This window comes from Petaurus breviceps, unplaced genomic scaffold (assembly GCF_028583685.1).
Source record: "Petaurus breviceps papuanus isolate PSGF00001 unplaced genomic scaffold, PetGlider_PUasm1.0 532, whole genome shotgun sequence".
Lineage (NCBI taxonomy): Eukaryota > Metazoa > Chordata > Mammalia > Diprotodontia > Petauridae > Petaurus > Petaurus breviceps.
Genome location: NW_027186361.1, coordinates 974,224 through 989,529, shown reverse-complemented (window position 1 = coordinate 989,529; position 15,306 = coordinate 974,224). Strand labels below are relative to the sequence as shown.

The 15,306-nt window shown below is 42.0% G+C and overlaps 2 protein-coding genes and 1 pseudogene across 6 annotated transcripts in view; 2 read left to right on the top strand and 1 right to left on the bottom strand.

Moving 5' to 3' along the window:
- LOC138172413 (A-kinase anchor protein 17B-like) overlaps positions 1-916 on the bottom strand; it is a 49,356-nt gene extending 48,440 nt beyond the window's left edge. For 3 of the 4 annotated variants that reach the window (XM_069102171.1, XM_069102172.1, XM_069102170.1), the window contains exons 1-2: positions 588-916; positions 97-172 (exon numbers count right to left, since the gene is read on the bottom strand). The gene's annotated coding sequence lies outside the window, so the exon portion shown is untranslated. The remainder of the gene's footprint in view (positions 1-96; positions 173-587) is intronic. The other variant, XM_069102174.1, reaches the window with a different exon arrangement.
- The window catches only part of UBE2A (ubiquitin conjugating enzyme E2 A), a 276,953-nt gene that overhangs the window by 111,300 nt on the left and 150,347 nt on the right, over positions 1-15,306 (top strand). The window lies entirely within an intron of this gene.
- On the top strand, positions 4,058-5,007 carry LOC138172397 (proteasome subunit beta type-4 pseudogene; annotated as a pseudogene).

Below are 15,306 nucleotides of genomic sequence, written 5' to 3'. Positions count from 1 at the left end.
AAGCTTTTTTCAGCTCGGGTACAAGATTTCTCATAACCAAAGCTGGAAATAAGGTCACATCTGGGCAAAAAGGAGGGAAAGAAACGGAAAGCTTACGTGAGAGCCTCAACGACCAAGGAAAAGAATTCTGCAGAGGGTCAGCCCAGCCTGATGCCTCTCAAACTTTAACTCACTGCAAGACAAACAGGGACCGGGTGAGGGCACACACGTGCCAGAGGATCGGGAATCTCTCATGTGCAACTTCTGGGAGCCACGAAGTCTAGGAAGACAGTGACACTTAGGCCAGTCTAGGGTGGCCACGGGGATTCCAGGACAAGTGCAAACGAATATCCCTTGCCAGGGAGGGCGCCCCTGGAGCCAGAGCTTGAGAGCAGCACCTGCTCGGAGGCTGGCTCTCAGCTCCGAGCCCGCAGTCGGGCCGCGGCAGCCTCGGGGCTCGCCCCCTAGGGGCCGTCAGGGAGCCCGGGAGACTAAGCCCTCCCCCCACCCCCACTGCCAGCCCGCTCCTCAAGAGAGCCTTCCCACCCACAGTGGCCCGAGGCTCGGGGACCGCGGGGACCGGGGACTGGCAGAGAGTGGGGCGTTACCGCTGGCTCCCGGCTCCGCCAAGGCCAAGGGCAGGCGCCCTTGGGGCTCCCGCTCCTGCAGTCTCGCGCCCCCGAACGCCACCGCGTCGGTGGCAGTGGCAGCGGTGGCGGCGGCGGCGGTAGCTGCAGCAGCAGCGGGAGCAGCAGCAGCGGCGGGAGCAGCAGCAGCGGCGCGGCGGCGACGGCTGTGGCGGCTGTGGCGGCTGTGACGGCTGTGGCGGCTGTGGCGGCTGTGACGGCTGTGACGGCTGTGGCGGCTGTGGCGGCAAAGGCAGCAGCAGCTCCGGCGAGCAGAACGGCGGCGGGAGTACCAGAGCTAACGCCTGAAGGCCACGCCCCCCTGCCCCCTGGCGCTCACCTTCCACCCTCACCGCGCAAGCGCGCGCCTCTCTCCCACTCTCCTCATCCACCCCAATCTCTCAGCCAACCGCCCGCCAGCTCCTTCTAGTAACCAGCTTCGTCCAATAGCCGCTCTCTCCCGCTCTTCACCCCGCCCTCTCGGCGCCCCTCCTCGGCGCAGCCGCCGGATTGGTCTTTCGTAATCGGTGGAGGCAGAGGACAAATCCCGCCCCCTAGACAGATCCTGGGCCAATGACCTCTTCCCACTGGAAATCTCAAATACCCGTGCTACTGCTGCAGGCAAAGTTTTGCCCGCGCTCCTCTTTTCCTTTTGCAAAGTGGCATAAAATCTTGGCACCGTATGATGATATTTGTAAACATTAATGTAGCTGCTGGTGCTTTGCATATGAGTCCCCCGAGCCCTAGCCCTAGTGTGAAGAAATGAATGCACGACTTTCACTTACTAACCCGAGGAACAATATTTCAGAGGGAGCCGGAGAATTTCTTGCAATCTTCTTAGAGCAGAGATTTAGATGTGCTAGGACCCTCAGAAAGTCCAACACCCTCATTTTACAAAGTAGGAAATTGAAGCCCACAGAGGGAAAGGGACTTGACCAAATCCCATAGTAAGAAGCACAGCCAAGGGACAGCTAGGTGGCAAAATGAATAGAGCAGTGGCCCTGGAGTCAGGAGGACCTGAGTTCAAATCCGACCTCAGACACTTGACACACTTACCAGCTGTGTGACCTTAACCCAAGTAACTTAAGCAAGTCACTTAACTCCGACTACCTTGCTAAAAAAGAAGTGAAGTCAGAATTCGAACGCAGATCTTCCGATCCCAGAACCACGTCTCTTTCCACTGAACTCTGCTACCTGCAGGGGGTAGGGGAGAGAATGCCCTATAACGTCCCTGGAAGTCCTTAGGGAAGGCAGTGATTGAAGGAAGAAGGAATGGTGGTTTGGATCTATCAAGGACAACTATAAAGCTAGCAAAACCCCCTCTCTCCCTACCCCATCAAATCAAAATAAGAAGAACCAATCGTATCAGTTGGCTCCCTCACAATAAAGCCCCATGATAATAAATCATTAGCAGGCCACATTTTTTGTAGAACTAAAGTTTTCTAACCATACCTGTGATTTTACTGATGCCATAAACTCCCAATGAAGAAACTTCTTCCAATGCAGATCAGTACCTGCCCTGGGATTTGGAGTTTTCGAGAATCCTCGGGGCTCTGAGACATTAAGTAACTTGGCCAGAATCTCATAGTCACTAGCTAGCAGACGCTGGTATCCAGCTGTCTGTATACATGACTGCCTTTTTGCTAAATTGTTCCTGTATGTTTCCAAAAATAATATTTTTCAATTGATACCATATATATTGTATAACAACTTCACACAACTTCAAAAAATCTTTTTTTTTTCATTTCTACAAGTTACTACAATAGATATTGACATATTGGATAGAGAGCTAACCTTAGAGTCAGGGAGACCAACTACAATATAGGAATGTTGGTCTTGATTGCCATGACCTACTCTTGATTAAGCTGTGTTTATTCATTGCTTCCTCTTCTAATGCCAAGGTAATTTTCCTAAATGCAAATATGATCATTATTCCCCTACTCAATCCATTGCAGTGGCTCCCTATTGCCTCTTTGATAAATAGAAATTCTACTGTTTGGCTTTGAAAGCCCTTCACCGGTTGGCCCCCACCTACCTTCCTAACCTTATCCATTACTCCACCTTCTCCAACTCTCTGATCTAGCCAAAATGGCTTTTCTGCTCCTCACATATGGTATTCTATTACCCTCTTCTCTACCTTTGCACTCACTTACTGGCCCTCATGTGTTCCTGGGATGTTTCCTCTTCATTTCCACCTCTTAGAATCCCTCATTTCCTTCAAAGTTCAACTCATACATAGCCTATCTAAAGCCCTTCATGATCCTCCCAATGCCTCTCCTCTCCCCACCAAAATCACCATGTACTTATTTCATATATCTTATATGCATTGATTTATGGACATGTCATCTCCTCCATAGAATGTAATCTCCATAAGGTCAGGCACTGTCTCATGTTTGTTTCCCCATGGTGCTTGGCCACATGGCAGGTACCTAATAAAAGCTTGTTGGCTGACTGATTGATGTTCACTAACCATCCCACTTATAGTATGTTCCATAATTTTACCAGGGATTGAAGTCAAGCTCAGTGCTCTATATTCAGCAGTTTCATTCTCTTTCATCTTTTGGGAAACAGGACAACATATGCCCTTCTCAAGACCTGTGACACCTCCTCTATTCTCCATAACGTTTCAAATGTTACTGACAGTAGCTCACCAATCATCTTCAAGGATTCTACTCCACAATGTTCCTTAAGGAAATGTCCTGGGTCTTCTTTTTTTTGTAATTTTTTAAATTTTAAACTTAAATAGAAAATAAGAAAAGAAAAAAGAAACAAACATAAATACTAAAATTAAAATAATATAAAAGAAAAAAAACATTGCCATGTGCACAGCAGAATGTGAGAAGCCAAAATATACAACAATAAATTTTCATTTCAAGAAAGCCTATATAATAAATATTATACACTGTGTTAAAAGCTGTCCATCTTTGCTTCCTAATTGGTTTTCTTCTGTTCTCTGATGTTCACTTTTTACTTTGTTCTTTTTCCCCCTTCCTCTCCCCCTCCAGGCTACAATTAAGCAAGGATATATTTATATATAGATATATATACATATACATGTACCTATACATACATACATACACATATAGACAAGATACACATGAAGATATACATATATACATATTCATACAAATACCCATACATACATACACTTACTTACACATGCATATACTTAGATATTTATACTCATACTCATATATAGAGATATACATTCATATGCATTGGGTCTTCTTTACCAACAATTTGGTTCAAATGTTGACTAAATGAGTTAGGAACTGTTTGCCTCCATGATCAGAAAATGTACTGAGCACATCTTAGGACCAAAAAAAAATGTGCTCCTATTCAAAAGATTATGCAACCAACATCTCACACCATATACCAGAATAAGCTCCAAATGGATATATAACCTAGATATAAAAGAACTAATCGAAAACCAGTTAGAGAGAGTGACTAAGATGGAGCCGATGTTGGAGCCGCGGTTGGGTTTATGGGCCGGGGGCCCCTCAACAGGCCAGTTCTACCGCATCCCACTCATCTCGGGAGCTCTCCCAGGACGGACACCACTGTCTTCGGAAGCCCGATTACTTGGACGAAGAACCCAATGGTGACAGGGACCTCTGTCCTAGGTGTGAAATTTGAGGGAGGCATAATAATTGCAGCTGATATGCTGGGTTCCTATGGCTCCCTGGCTCGTTTCTGAAATATCTCTTGAATCATGCGTGTCAGCAACAATACCATGCTTGGTGCCTCTGGGGATTATGCTGATTTCCAGTATGTGAAGCAAGTCATTGACCAGATAGTGATTGACAAAGAGCTGCTGGGTGATGGACACAGCTATAGCCCCAAAGCCATCCATTCTTGGTTGACTAGAGCCATGTACAGCCGCCACTCCAAGATGAACCCACTCTGGAACACCATGGTCATTGGTGGCTCTGCTGATGGGGAAAGCTTCCTCGGCTATGTGGATATGCTTGGTGTAGCCTATGAAGCCCCTACGCTGGCCACTGGTTATGGTGCCTACTTGGCCCAGCCCTTGATGCAAGAGATTTTGGAAAAGAAGCCAATTCTAAGCCAAGCAGAGGCACGGGAGCTGGTGGAGCACTGCATGCCTGTGTTGTACTACCGAGATGCCCGATCTTATAACAGGTTCGAAATTGCCACAGTGACTGAGAAAGGAGTTGAAGTGGAGGGACCTCTGTCTGCAGAGACCAATTGGAATATTGCCCACCTGATGTGGCTTTGAGTGATGCAGTTTTATCTCCAGCCTCGTCTATTGTGCCCTAACAATTCCTGGCTCTGCTATAAAGGCCATGTTGGCTGTCCCAGGACTTGAGATTTGACTTTTTCCTTTTATAAGACATTGGTAGGAAATAAATCATTCTGGACCTCCAAAAAAAAAAGAAAACCAGTTAGAGGGAGAGGCAGAGCCAGGATGGTGGAGAAAAAGCAAGGACTTGCCTGAATTCTCTCCCCAAACTTTATTTAAATATCTTTAAATAATGACTCTAAACAATTTCTAAAGCATCATAACCCACAAAAAAAGATAGTGTGAAAAAAGTTTTCCAGCCCACGACAACTTAGAAGGTCGACAGGAAGGTCTGTTGCACCAGGGTGAGAGTATAGTGCAGTTCAACTCAGGCCGCACCAACACTAGCGCTAGTGCAGACCAGGTCCCAGCAAACAAGGAGCAGGCCTCAGGGAGACCAAATCAGGGGCAGGAGTGGTGGTTTCCATACCTCAGCCCACAGATGATAAGGCTATTGGACAGTGGGTCAGAAGGAAATTTACAGGGATCCTTTTGCTGGCACCAGGGGCAAGACACAGCTGCGTTGCCTATATCTGGATCTGGGTTGCAGCCCTGGATCTTAGTCCCAATGTGTGGAGGAGCGCTAGCACAGAACAGCTTGCAGCCACAGGGGAGCTGAGACCCTGGTCGCAGTTCCAGGGTTGAAAAGAATGTTTGTGGTCACACACAAACTAATGCACAATACATGAGTAAATGGGTAAACACACCTCTCCCTAGATCATACCACCTTGGAAGAGCCAAAAACTTACAGGTGACCAGAATTACCTCAGAAAATAGCTGCACAAAAAACCTGAAGCTTGGGACAATTCTCCTTCTACTTGGGAAGTAGGTCCACTTTAGCATAGAATTAAAAGTGAAGAAATAATCTGGAAAATCAGCAAACAACAGAAAACATTCTGACCATAGAAAGTTACTATGGTGACAAGGAACATCAAAAAACACTTAGAAGAAGACAACAAAGTCAAAATTCTTCCAAAGCTTCAAATTAAACTATAAATTGGTTTCAGGCCATGAAAAAGCTCAAAAAGGATTTTAAAAATCAAATAGAGGTAGAGGGAAAATTGGGAAGAGAAATGAGTGTAATACAGACAAATCTTGAAAAAAGAGTCAACAGCTTGGTAAAGAAGGCACAAAAAATACTGAAGAAAATAACACCTTAAAAACAGAATGGGTCAAATGGTAAGAGAGGGGCAAAAATCCAATGAAGAGAAAAATGCCTTGAAAAGCAGAATTTGCCAAGTGGAAAAGGAAATATAAAATTTCACTGAAGAAAAAAATCTCCTTAACAAGTAGATTTGGCCAAATGGAAATGAAGGTACAAAAGCTCACTGAAGAAAATAATTCCTTTAAAGTTAGAAATGAGCAAGTGGAAACTAATGACTTTATGAGACATCAAGAAACAATCAAACAAAATCAATGAATGAAACAATAGAAGAAAATGTAAAATATCTCATTGGAAAAACAACAGACCTGGAAAATAGATCCAACAGAGACAATTTAAGAATTCCTGGGCTACCTGAAAGTCATGATCAAAAAAAGAGCCTAAACATAATTTTTCAAGAAATTATCAAGGGAGACTGCCCTGATATTCTAGAACCAATAGTGAAATAGAAAGAAAAAGAATCTGCCTATCAAGTTCTGAAAGAGATGCCGAAATGAAAATTCCCAGGAATATTGAAGCCAACTTCCAGAGTTCCCAGGCAAACAAGAAAGTATTGCAAGCTGCCAAAAAGAAACAATTTAAATATCATGGAGCCACAGTCAGGATAACACAGGATTTAGCAGCTTCTACATTAAAGAATCAGAGGTCTTGGAATGTGATATTCTGGAGGACAAAAGAGCTAGTATTACCCAAGAATCACCTACACAGAAAAACTGAGAATAATCCTTCAGGGGGGAAAAAAGGATATTCAATGAAACAGAGGACTTTCAAGCATTCCTGATGAAAAGATCAGAGCTGTATAGAAAATTTAACTTTTAAATACAAGGTGCAAAAGAAGTATAAAAAGATAAACAGGAAAGAGAAATTATAAGAGATTCAATAAGGTTAAACTATTTATATTCTTACATGGGAAAATGATATTTATACCTCCTAAAAACTTTCTCATTATTAGGGCAGTTAGAAAGAGTATGCATAGACAGAAAGCGGAGGTGTGAGTTGAATGTGATGGTATGATTATCTAAAAAATAAAATTAAGGCATGAGAAAGAAGAATACACAGGGAGAAGAGGAAAGAGAGAGGTAGAATAGGATAAATTATCTAACATAAAAGAGGCCTGTAAGAGATTTTACACTGGAGGGGGAAGTGGGGGAAGCAGGAAAGAGAGCACAAAAACCTTACTCTCATCAAAATTGGCTCAAAGAGAGGATAACATACAAACTCAGTTGGGTGTAGAAATCTATCTTATCATGCAGGAAGGTAGGGAGGGAAGGGCATAAGAGAAGGAGGTGGGGAGCTGATAGAAGGAACGGCAGTTTGATGGAGGTAAAAGTCAGAAGAAAAAATGTTTTTGAGAATGTATAGGGTAAAAGGAGAGAGACAGAGTAAATAGGATGAAGGGAAATACATACTTGATAATCATTACAGTGAAAAAAAATTTTTACAGTGAGTTTCTCTGATAAAGACTTTATTTCTTGGGGTGGAGCCAAGATGGCGGGGTAGAAGCACGACCTTTCCAGAGCTCCAGCTTCCACCTTCCCCAATCCATGCAAAAAGGGGACTCTAAACAAACTTTGGAGCTTCAGAACCCACAAAATGACACAGAGAAGCTAACCTCCCGCTGAGGACAGCCCAGCAGGCTGTCAGGAATCCAGCGCAGCACTCTGGGAACTGAGCCCAGCCCCACACCAAGGCTTTAGCCCCAGGGCGGGCCTGACCAGCTGAGGCTTGAGGGACTCCAGATCAGCAGCAGCTGTGGCCATTTCCAGATTTATCAACACACAGATGTAAAGGACAAAGTGAGAGGTCAGTGCAGTCTGGACTTTGGGATCACTAAGTGGGAGTGTGTGGCTTTTACCCCCGGGGCGAGAAGCCGCCAGCACAGCCAGCCAGTGCCACATGGCTGCCAGCTCCTGGCCTGCAGAGTGTAGGGGGAACAAGCACCAGTCTGAGGGGTAATAACTCTTGCTTTAACCTGCTTGGATCTGGATTTCAGTCTAGGGTGGAGGTCCTGGGGTGTGTGTCCAGCTTGCCAGAGTGTGTGGAGACCTCAGACAGGGCACCCATCTAATACCTCCGGCAGCTGAGAAAACCCCAGTGTTTGGGACTAAAGCTCCCCTGTCTGGTGTCAGAGTCCTACTGTGGCAAAAAGCCCAAAAGTCAAGTAATTGAGTGGCAAAATGAACAGGCAAAGGAAACAAAGCAGACAGAAGATTCCAACATTACACTCCTATTTTGGGAACAAAATGGAGCAAAGCATGGAACAGGAGGAAAGCAGTGAAGTCAGAACTCCTGCACCAAAAGCTTCAAAGGAAAATACAAGCTGGTTACAGGCCATAGAGGACCTTAAGAAGCAGATAGGAGAAGTGGAGGAAAAATTGGGAAGAGAAATGAGAACTATGCAAGAAAATTATGAAATGAAAGTCAACAGCCTGACTGAGGAAAATAATACCTTAAAAAACAGACTGACTCAAATGGCAAAGGAGGCTCAAAAAGGCAATGAGGAGAAGAATGCCTTAAAAAGCCGAATTTACCAGATGTAAAAAGAATCTCAAAAGCTCAATGAGGAGAATCATTGCTTCAGAATTAGATTGGAGCAAATGGAAGCTAATGACTTTATTAGAAATCAAGATGCTGTTAAACAGATCCAAACAAATGAAAGAATAGAAGGCAATGTGAAATATCTCATGGGAAAAACCATTGACCTGGAAAATAGATCCAGGAGAGAGAATTTAAAAATTATTGGATTACCTGAAAGCCATGACCAAAGTAAGAACCTAGAAATCATCCTCCAGGAAGTTCTCAAAGAAAACTGCCCTGATGTTTTAGTACCAGAGGGCAAAATAGAGGTTGAAAGAATCCACCGATCACCTCCTGAAAAAGATCCCAAAAAGAAAACTCCTAGGAATATTATAGCCAGGTTCCTGAATTCCCAGATTAAGGAGAGAATATTACAAGCAGCCAGGAAGAAACAATTTGAATATTGTGGAAACACAATCAGGATAACCTAGAATCTGGCAGCTTCTACACTGAGGGATTGAAGGACTTGGAATATGATATTCCAGAGGTCAAAGGAGCTGGGATTAAAACCAAGAGTCACCTACCCAGCAAAACCGAGTATCATGTTTCAGGGGAAAATATGGTCATTCAGTGGAATAGAGGACTTTCAAGAATTCTTGCTGAAAAAACCAGAGTTGAATAGAAAATTTGACATTCAGATACAAGAAACAAGAGAAGCATGAGAAGGTAAACAGGAAGAAGAAATCAGAAGGAACTTATCAAAGTTGAACTATTAACATTCCTACATGGAAAAACAATAATTGTAACTTATGAAACTTTTCTCAGTAGTTGAAGGGATTAGAAACATATATATATATATATATATATATATATATATATATATATATATATATGGATATGAATACATATGTGAATGTGAGTATATATGTTTACAGGTATGCATAGATAGATAGATAGAGGGCACAGGACCAATTCAACAGGAAGGGATGATACTTAAAAGGTGAAATTAAGAGGTGAGAGGAGATGGGGAGAGACAGATTGGGGTAAACTATCTCATACGGAAGAGGCAAGGGAAAATGGTTACAATGGAGGGGAAGAATAGGAAGGCAAAAGGGAATGGGTCAACCTTATTCCCATTGAATCTGGCTTGAGGAGGGAGTGAAATACACACTAAATAGGGTATCTCACCCTCCAGGAGAGTAGGGGGGAAGGGGATGAGAAGGGGGATGATGGAAGGGAGGGAAGGCTGGGGGGGAGGGAATTTGGAAGCACCCACTTTTGAAAAGGGACGGGATCAAAGTAGAGAATAGAACAAGTGGGAGGTGGGATAGGAGGGAGGGAAATATAGTCAGTCTTTTACAATATATCTACTATGTTATTGTTTTGCATTAGCCACACATGTACAACCTACACTGAACTGCTTATCTTCCCAGTAAGGGTGGGTGACAAGGAAAGAAGGGAATGAATCTGGAATTGAAAGTTTTAAAATCAAATATTCATATATATATATATATAATGTGTGTATACTATTATTAATACCATCTTACATGTAATTGGGAAATAAGATATACAGGCACTGAGGCATAGAGATCCACTGGTAAAGTCGAAAGGAGTATGGTAGAAAATATGGGAGAGAGCAGATTGGAGGAGGGGATATCCTGTGGGACTGCTATTTTGGGGCGGTGGTTAGGGGAAAAATGGGGAGAAAATTTGTAACTCAAAATCTGGTGGAAACGAATGATGTAAATCAGAAGTTAATAAAGCATTAAAAAAAAGACTTCATTTCTCAAACATATAGAAAACTGAGTCAAATTTATAGAAATAAGTGTCATTCCTCAATTGATAAATGGTCAAAGGACACGAACAGGTGGTTTTCAGACAAAGTAATCAATGCTATCTATAGTCATATAAAAATGCTCTAAATCGCTATTGATAAGAGAAATGCAAATTTAAACAACTCTGAACTATTACCTCATACCTGTCAGATTGGCTATATTACAGAAAATGAAAATGAAAAATGTTGGAGGGGGAAATTAAAACACTAATGTACAATTGGTGAAGTTGTATATTGATTCAACCTTTCTGTATAGCAATTTGAAACTATGCCCAGAGGGATATAAAACCATGCATACCATCTGACCAAGCAATACTACTACTAGGTCTGTATCCCAAAGAAATAGAAAACAAAAAGGGAAAGGATCCATGTGTACAAAAATATTTATAGCAGTTCTTTATGTGGTAGAAATGATTTGGAAATTGAGGAGATGTCCACCAACTAGGCAATGATTGAACAAGTTGTTGTATATGATTGTGATGAAATACTACTGTGCTTTAAGAAAAGATGAGCAAGATGCTCTCAGAAAAACATGGAAAGACCTACATGAACTGATGCAAAGTGAAATGATCAGAACCAGGAGAACATTGTACACAGTAACAGCAACGTTGTATGATGATCTGCTATGAATAACTTAACTATTCTCGGCAATGCAATGATCCAAGACAATAATTCTGTAGGACTTATGATGACAGGTGCTGTGCATCTCCAGAGAAATAACTGGTAGAGCCTGAATGCAGATCAAAGATACTTTTTCTTTATTTTTCTTGTGGCTTTTTGTCTGTTTTCTTTCACAGAATGATTTACATAGAAATGTGTTTTGCATGACTGCACATGTATAACCTATATCAAATTGCTTGCCTTCTCAATGAGTGGGGGAGGGAAGAATGGGAAAGAATTTGGAATTCAATTTTTTAAAGGAATGTTAAAATTCCTTTTACATGTAATTGAGAAAAATAAAACATTAAGTAAAATTTTTTAAAACAAAATTTTAAGAAAATATGTAATTATTAATATTATTTTTATTTATTATTTATGTTTATTGATATATTAATATTATTAAACTTGAGGACCTAGAGGGCCAGATGTGGCCTCAAGGCCGCAGGTTCCCCACTCCTGTTCTAAGTTGTAGAACCATGGACTTGTATGTGTTAGGACATTAACTTTGAATTTGGGTTCCTGGGGGGGTTTCGTTGGCATCCCTAACAATGGGTCTTCTTCTTCAGTGGAGGAGTCTAATATGAAAAGAAACAGTTAAAATAAAGGGCTGGAGCAGTATTACTATCCTTCAGATACACTTAAAAAAACAATTAGAGGGAGCAGGGGAGGAGATATCCATTGTAACTCTGGATAGGGAAGAATGCTTGACCAAACAACGGATAAAGAGGATCACAGAAAATGAAATAGACAATTTTAATTTCCTAAAATGGAAATGGTTTCACATAAACAGAATCAATGTAGTTTGGATTGGAAGAGAAACAGTTAACTGGGAGGGGGAAGGGGGGAAAAAACCCTTCATAGCAAATTTATCTGATAAAGCTTTAATATCCGAGATATGTAAGGAAGTGATATAAATACTGAGGGCAAGAGTCATTTTCCAAAAGATATAAAAGATGTGAACAGGAAAATCTCAGAAAATACAAGAGATAAAGAGCCATGCTCCAGGTCACTAATAATAAGAAAGATACAAATGAAAACAACTCTGAGGTTTCACCTCATAACCCATAAGATTGGCAAAGATGACAAAAATGGAAAATGACCATTATTGAAACAGCTGTGAAAGGGTAGATTCATTAACACAATGTTAGAGAAGCTGGGAAGTGGTCCAGCCGTTCTGGACAGCATCTTGGAACTAAGCCCCTAGTAATCAAATGGCAGCTAGGTGGTGCTGCAGTGGATAGAGTGCCAGACCTGGAGGCAGGAAGACCTGAGTTCAAATTTGATCACAGATGCTCACTAGCTCTGTGACCCTGGGCAAGTCACTTAACCTGTGTTTGCCTCAGTTTCCTCATCTGTAAAATAAGCTATAGAAGGAAATATCTCCAATATCTTCACAAAGAAAATCCCAAATGCAGTCACAAAGAGTCAGACGCAACTGAACAACAACGAAGTGGTGCATGCCCTTTGACCCAGTATACCCCCAAAGAAATCAAAGAAAGAAGGAAAATAGTCATATGTACAAAAATGTTTTTAGCAGTACTTTTTGTTATAGCATAGAACTGAACAATGTGGCTACCCATCCCATCAACTGAGGAATAACTGAACAAATTTTGGTACATGGATATAATGGAATATTATTGTGCTTTAAGAAACAATGAAAGAGGGGGTGGCTAGGTGGCACAGTGAGTAAAGTGCCAGCCCTGGAGTCAGGAGGACCTGAGTTCGGTTCTGGCCTCAGACACTTAACACCCACAGAAAAAAACTAGCTGTGTAACCTTGGGCAAGTTACTTAACCCCAATTGCCCTCCAAAAGGCAAAAAGAAAAAAGAAACAATGAAAGGTTTCAGGAAACCCTGGGAATACTTCTATGAACCGATGCCAGGAAACCAAGTCATACAATGAATACATTGTAAAGGAAAACAACTCTGAAAGACTGGAGATCTATAATCAATAAAGTGGCCAGTCTCACCTCCAGAAGACCAATGACGGAATATGCTTCTCACCTCTTGACAAAGATGCCATGGATTAGAGGTAAAGAATGAGATATCCATTTTCAGACATGGCCGAGATAGGGGTTTGTTTTGCCTGACCATACTTAATTCTTACCATGGAGGGCTTTTATTTGGGGAGAAGGGAGAGATGTGGGGAGGAAAAGTGGGAATAGATACTTAAGAAAAAGAAGAAAGAAAAGAATGTGCATGAGTCATTTAAAAATACACAGAAGAGAGCTGAAGGATGTTCATAAAGGCCCACAGAAAAGCAGGTCACTGGTAGAACTATTGCATTAAATTTGAAATACACCCCCCCAAAGCTATATGTATCAGGGACTCTCAGCTTTAGACAATCCTCTTTTTCTATCCTTTATACAGGAAAGTGTTTGTGTTTATCCATGTTGATCAAATGTATAAAGAATTAAAAAGACATTTTTTTTTAATTTTTAATTCTGTTAACAAGTTTCATGAAGAAATCGGATGTTGTACCCTCCTCCTTGTGTAGGAAATTCGAGTCCATTTATACAATTGCAAAGGGCCTAATAAAATAGCCCCTGATGATTCACTGAGAAAATTGGAAGAAGAATGACTCAGAGCTAATCTAATAACCTTGTATTTGCTTTATCTTCCTAAGATCTAATATAAAAAAAGACTTAAGAGGCAAGGTGAGAGGCAGAACTCTTTAAAACTGGTTGCCCAAGAAACATAAGCTAATTCCTTACACAATCAGTCTACTTAATGGGCTCACCTCAGGATAATGTGGTTTTTTTTTAAATAATTGAAGGAAATGCTAAATGTCAGTTAGAGGTCAGAACAAGTAAAGAAGTAAGTTTTGTTCCCATCCACGTTCACAGATGACCTGAACTCTATCCACAGACCCCTAGTTGATGGATCCCACTTCTCATCAAGAACTTAGTTAAGAACCTCTGTTCTTTAAGAAAAACAAAAAAGAAAAATCCACCTCTGTCCTTGTCCGCATCTCAGAGAAAGGAATTCATATACTTTAGATAACTGAGGTTCCCAGAAGAGGTAAGAGTAGAACCCAGATCTCCTGGGTCTCATTCCAGCACTCGTGCCATAAGATCTAAGTCAGGGGTGGGGAACCTGTGGCCTCAAGGCCACATGTGGCCCTGGAGGCCAAAGGTTCCCCATGCAAGGACCACACTTGAGGACCTAGAGGGCCACATGTGGCCTCGAGGCCACAGTCTCCCCACCCCTGCTCTAAAGTGTAGAACCATGGACTTGTATGTGTTAGGACATTAAATTTGAACTTGGGTTCCTGGGTTTTTTTGTTGGCATCCCTAACAATAGGTCTGCTTCTTCAGTGGAGGAGTCCAGGCTGCTTTTGTTCCCCTCACAAACAGGAACCTGAGGAAGTGAGTGGCTGCTAGAAAATGGAGGGTAGTGTAGAGAAAAGAGTCTTGGATTTAAAGACCCAGGGTGGGAGTCCCAGTTCCACCAGTTATTAGCAGTCACAGAAACCCATAGCTGGAAGGGACCACAGGAGCCAATAGCTGAAGAAGAAAGCTCACCTCAACTTCTCTTCTATGTGGTCAGTCGGCCTCCACTTGAAGGCCCCTAGAAATAGGGAGCTTACTACCCTAGCAAGACAGCCTATTCCACTTTGGGAAGCGTCTGTTTAGTGGAAATCTGCCTTTCCACATCTTCTATTGTTTCAGCTCTGCCTCACTTAAATCCAATCCATTTGCAAATCAACACATCACCTTCCTGATGTCATTGGTCCTCTTCAAGAACACAAGCAACAACAACCATTGTTTCTAGTTCTACTGTTGTCTGGGGTCAAGCAGAGCAGGGCTAATCCTTCTTTTATATCACAGTCCGTTCAAATATTTCAAGACCATTCCTATTATCCCCTTATTTTTAGGCCATAAATACCCAGTTCCATCAATCAATCTTTGTATGACAAGGCCTCGAAGTCCTTGGGCACCTTCATCACCCTTATCCATCAATTAATCAGCAATAATTTTGAATCACCTACTATAAGCCAGGCAGTGTTGGGCACCAGATACAACTCAGTTCATCTTTACTTTCCTTATGTTAGTGTTTTTGTTCAGTTTTTATTATCTTTTGTTTTTACATCACCTTCATTTCTAGAAATAACCCTCCTTTACTCATTGAGCCATCCCTTGTGACAAAGAAGACAAAGGAGGAGGAGGAGGAGGAGAGGAAGAAGAAGAAGAAGAAGAAGAAGAAGAAGAAGAAGAAGAAGAAGA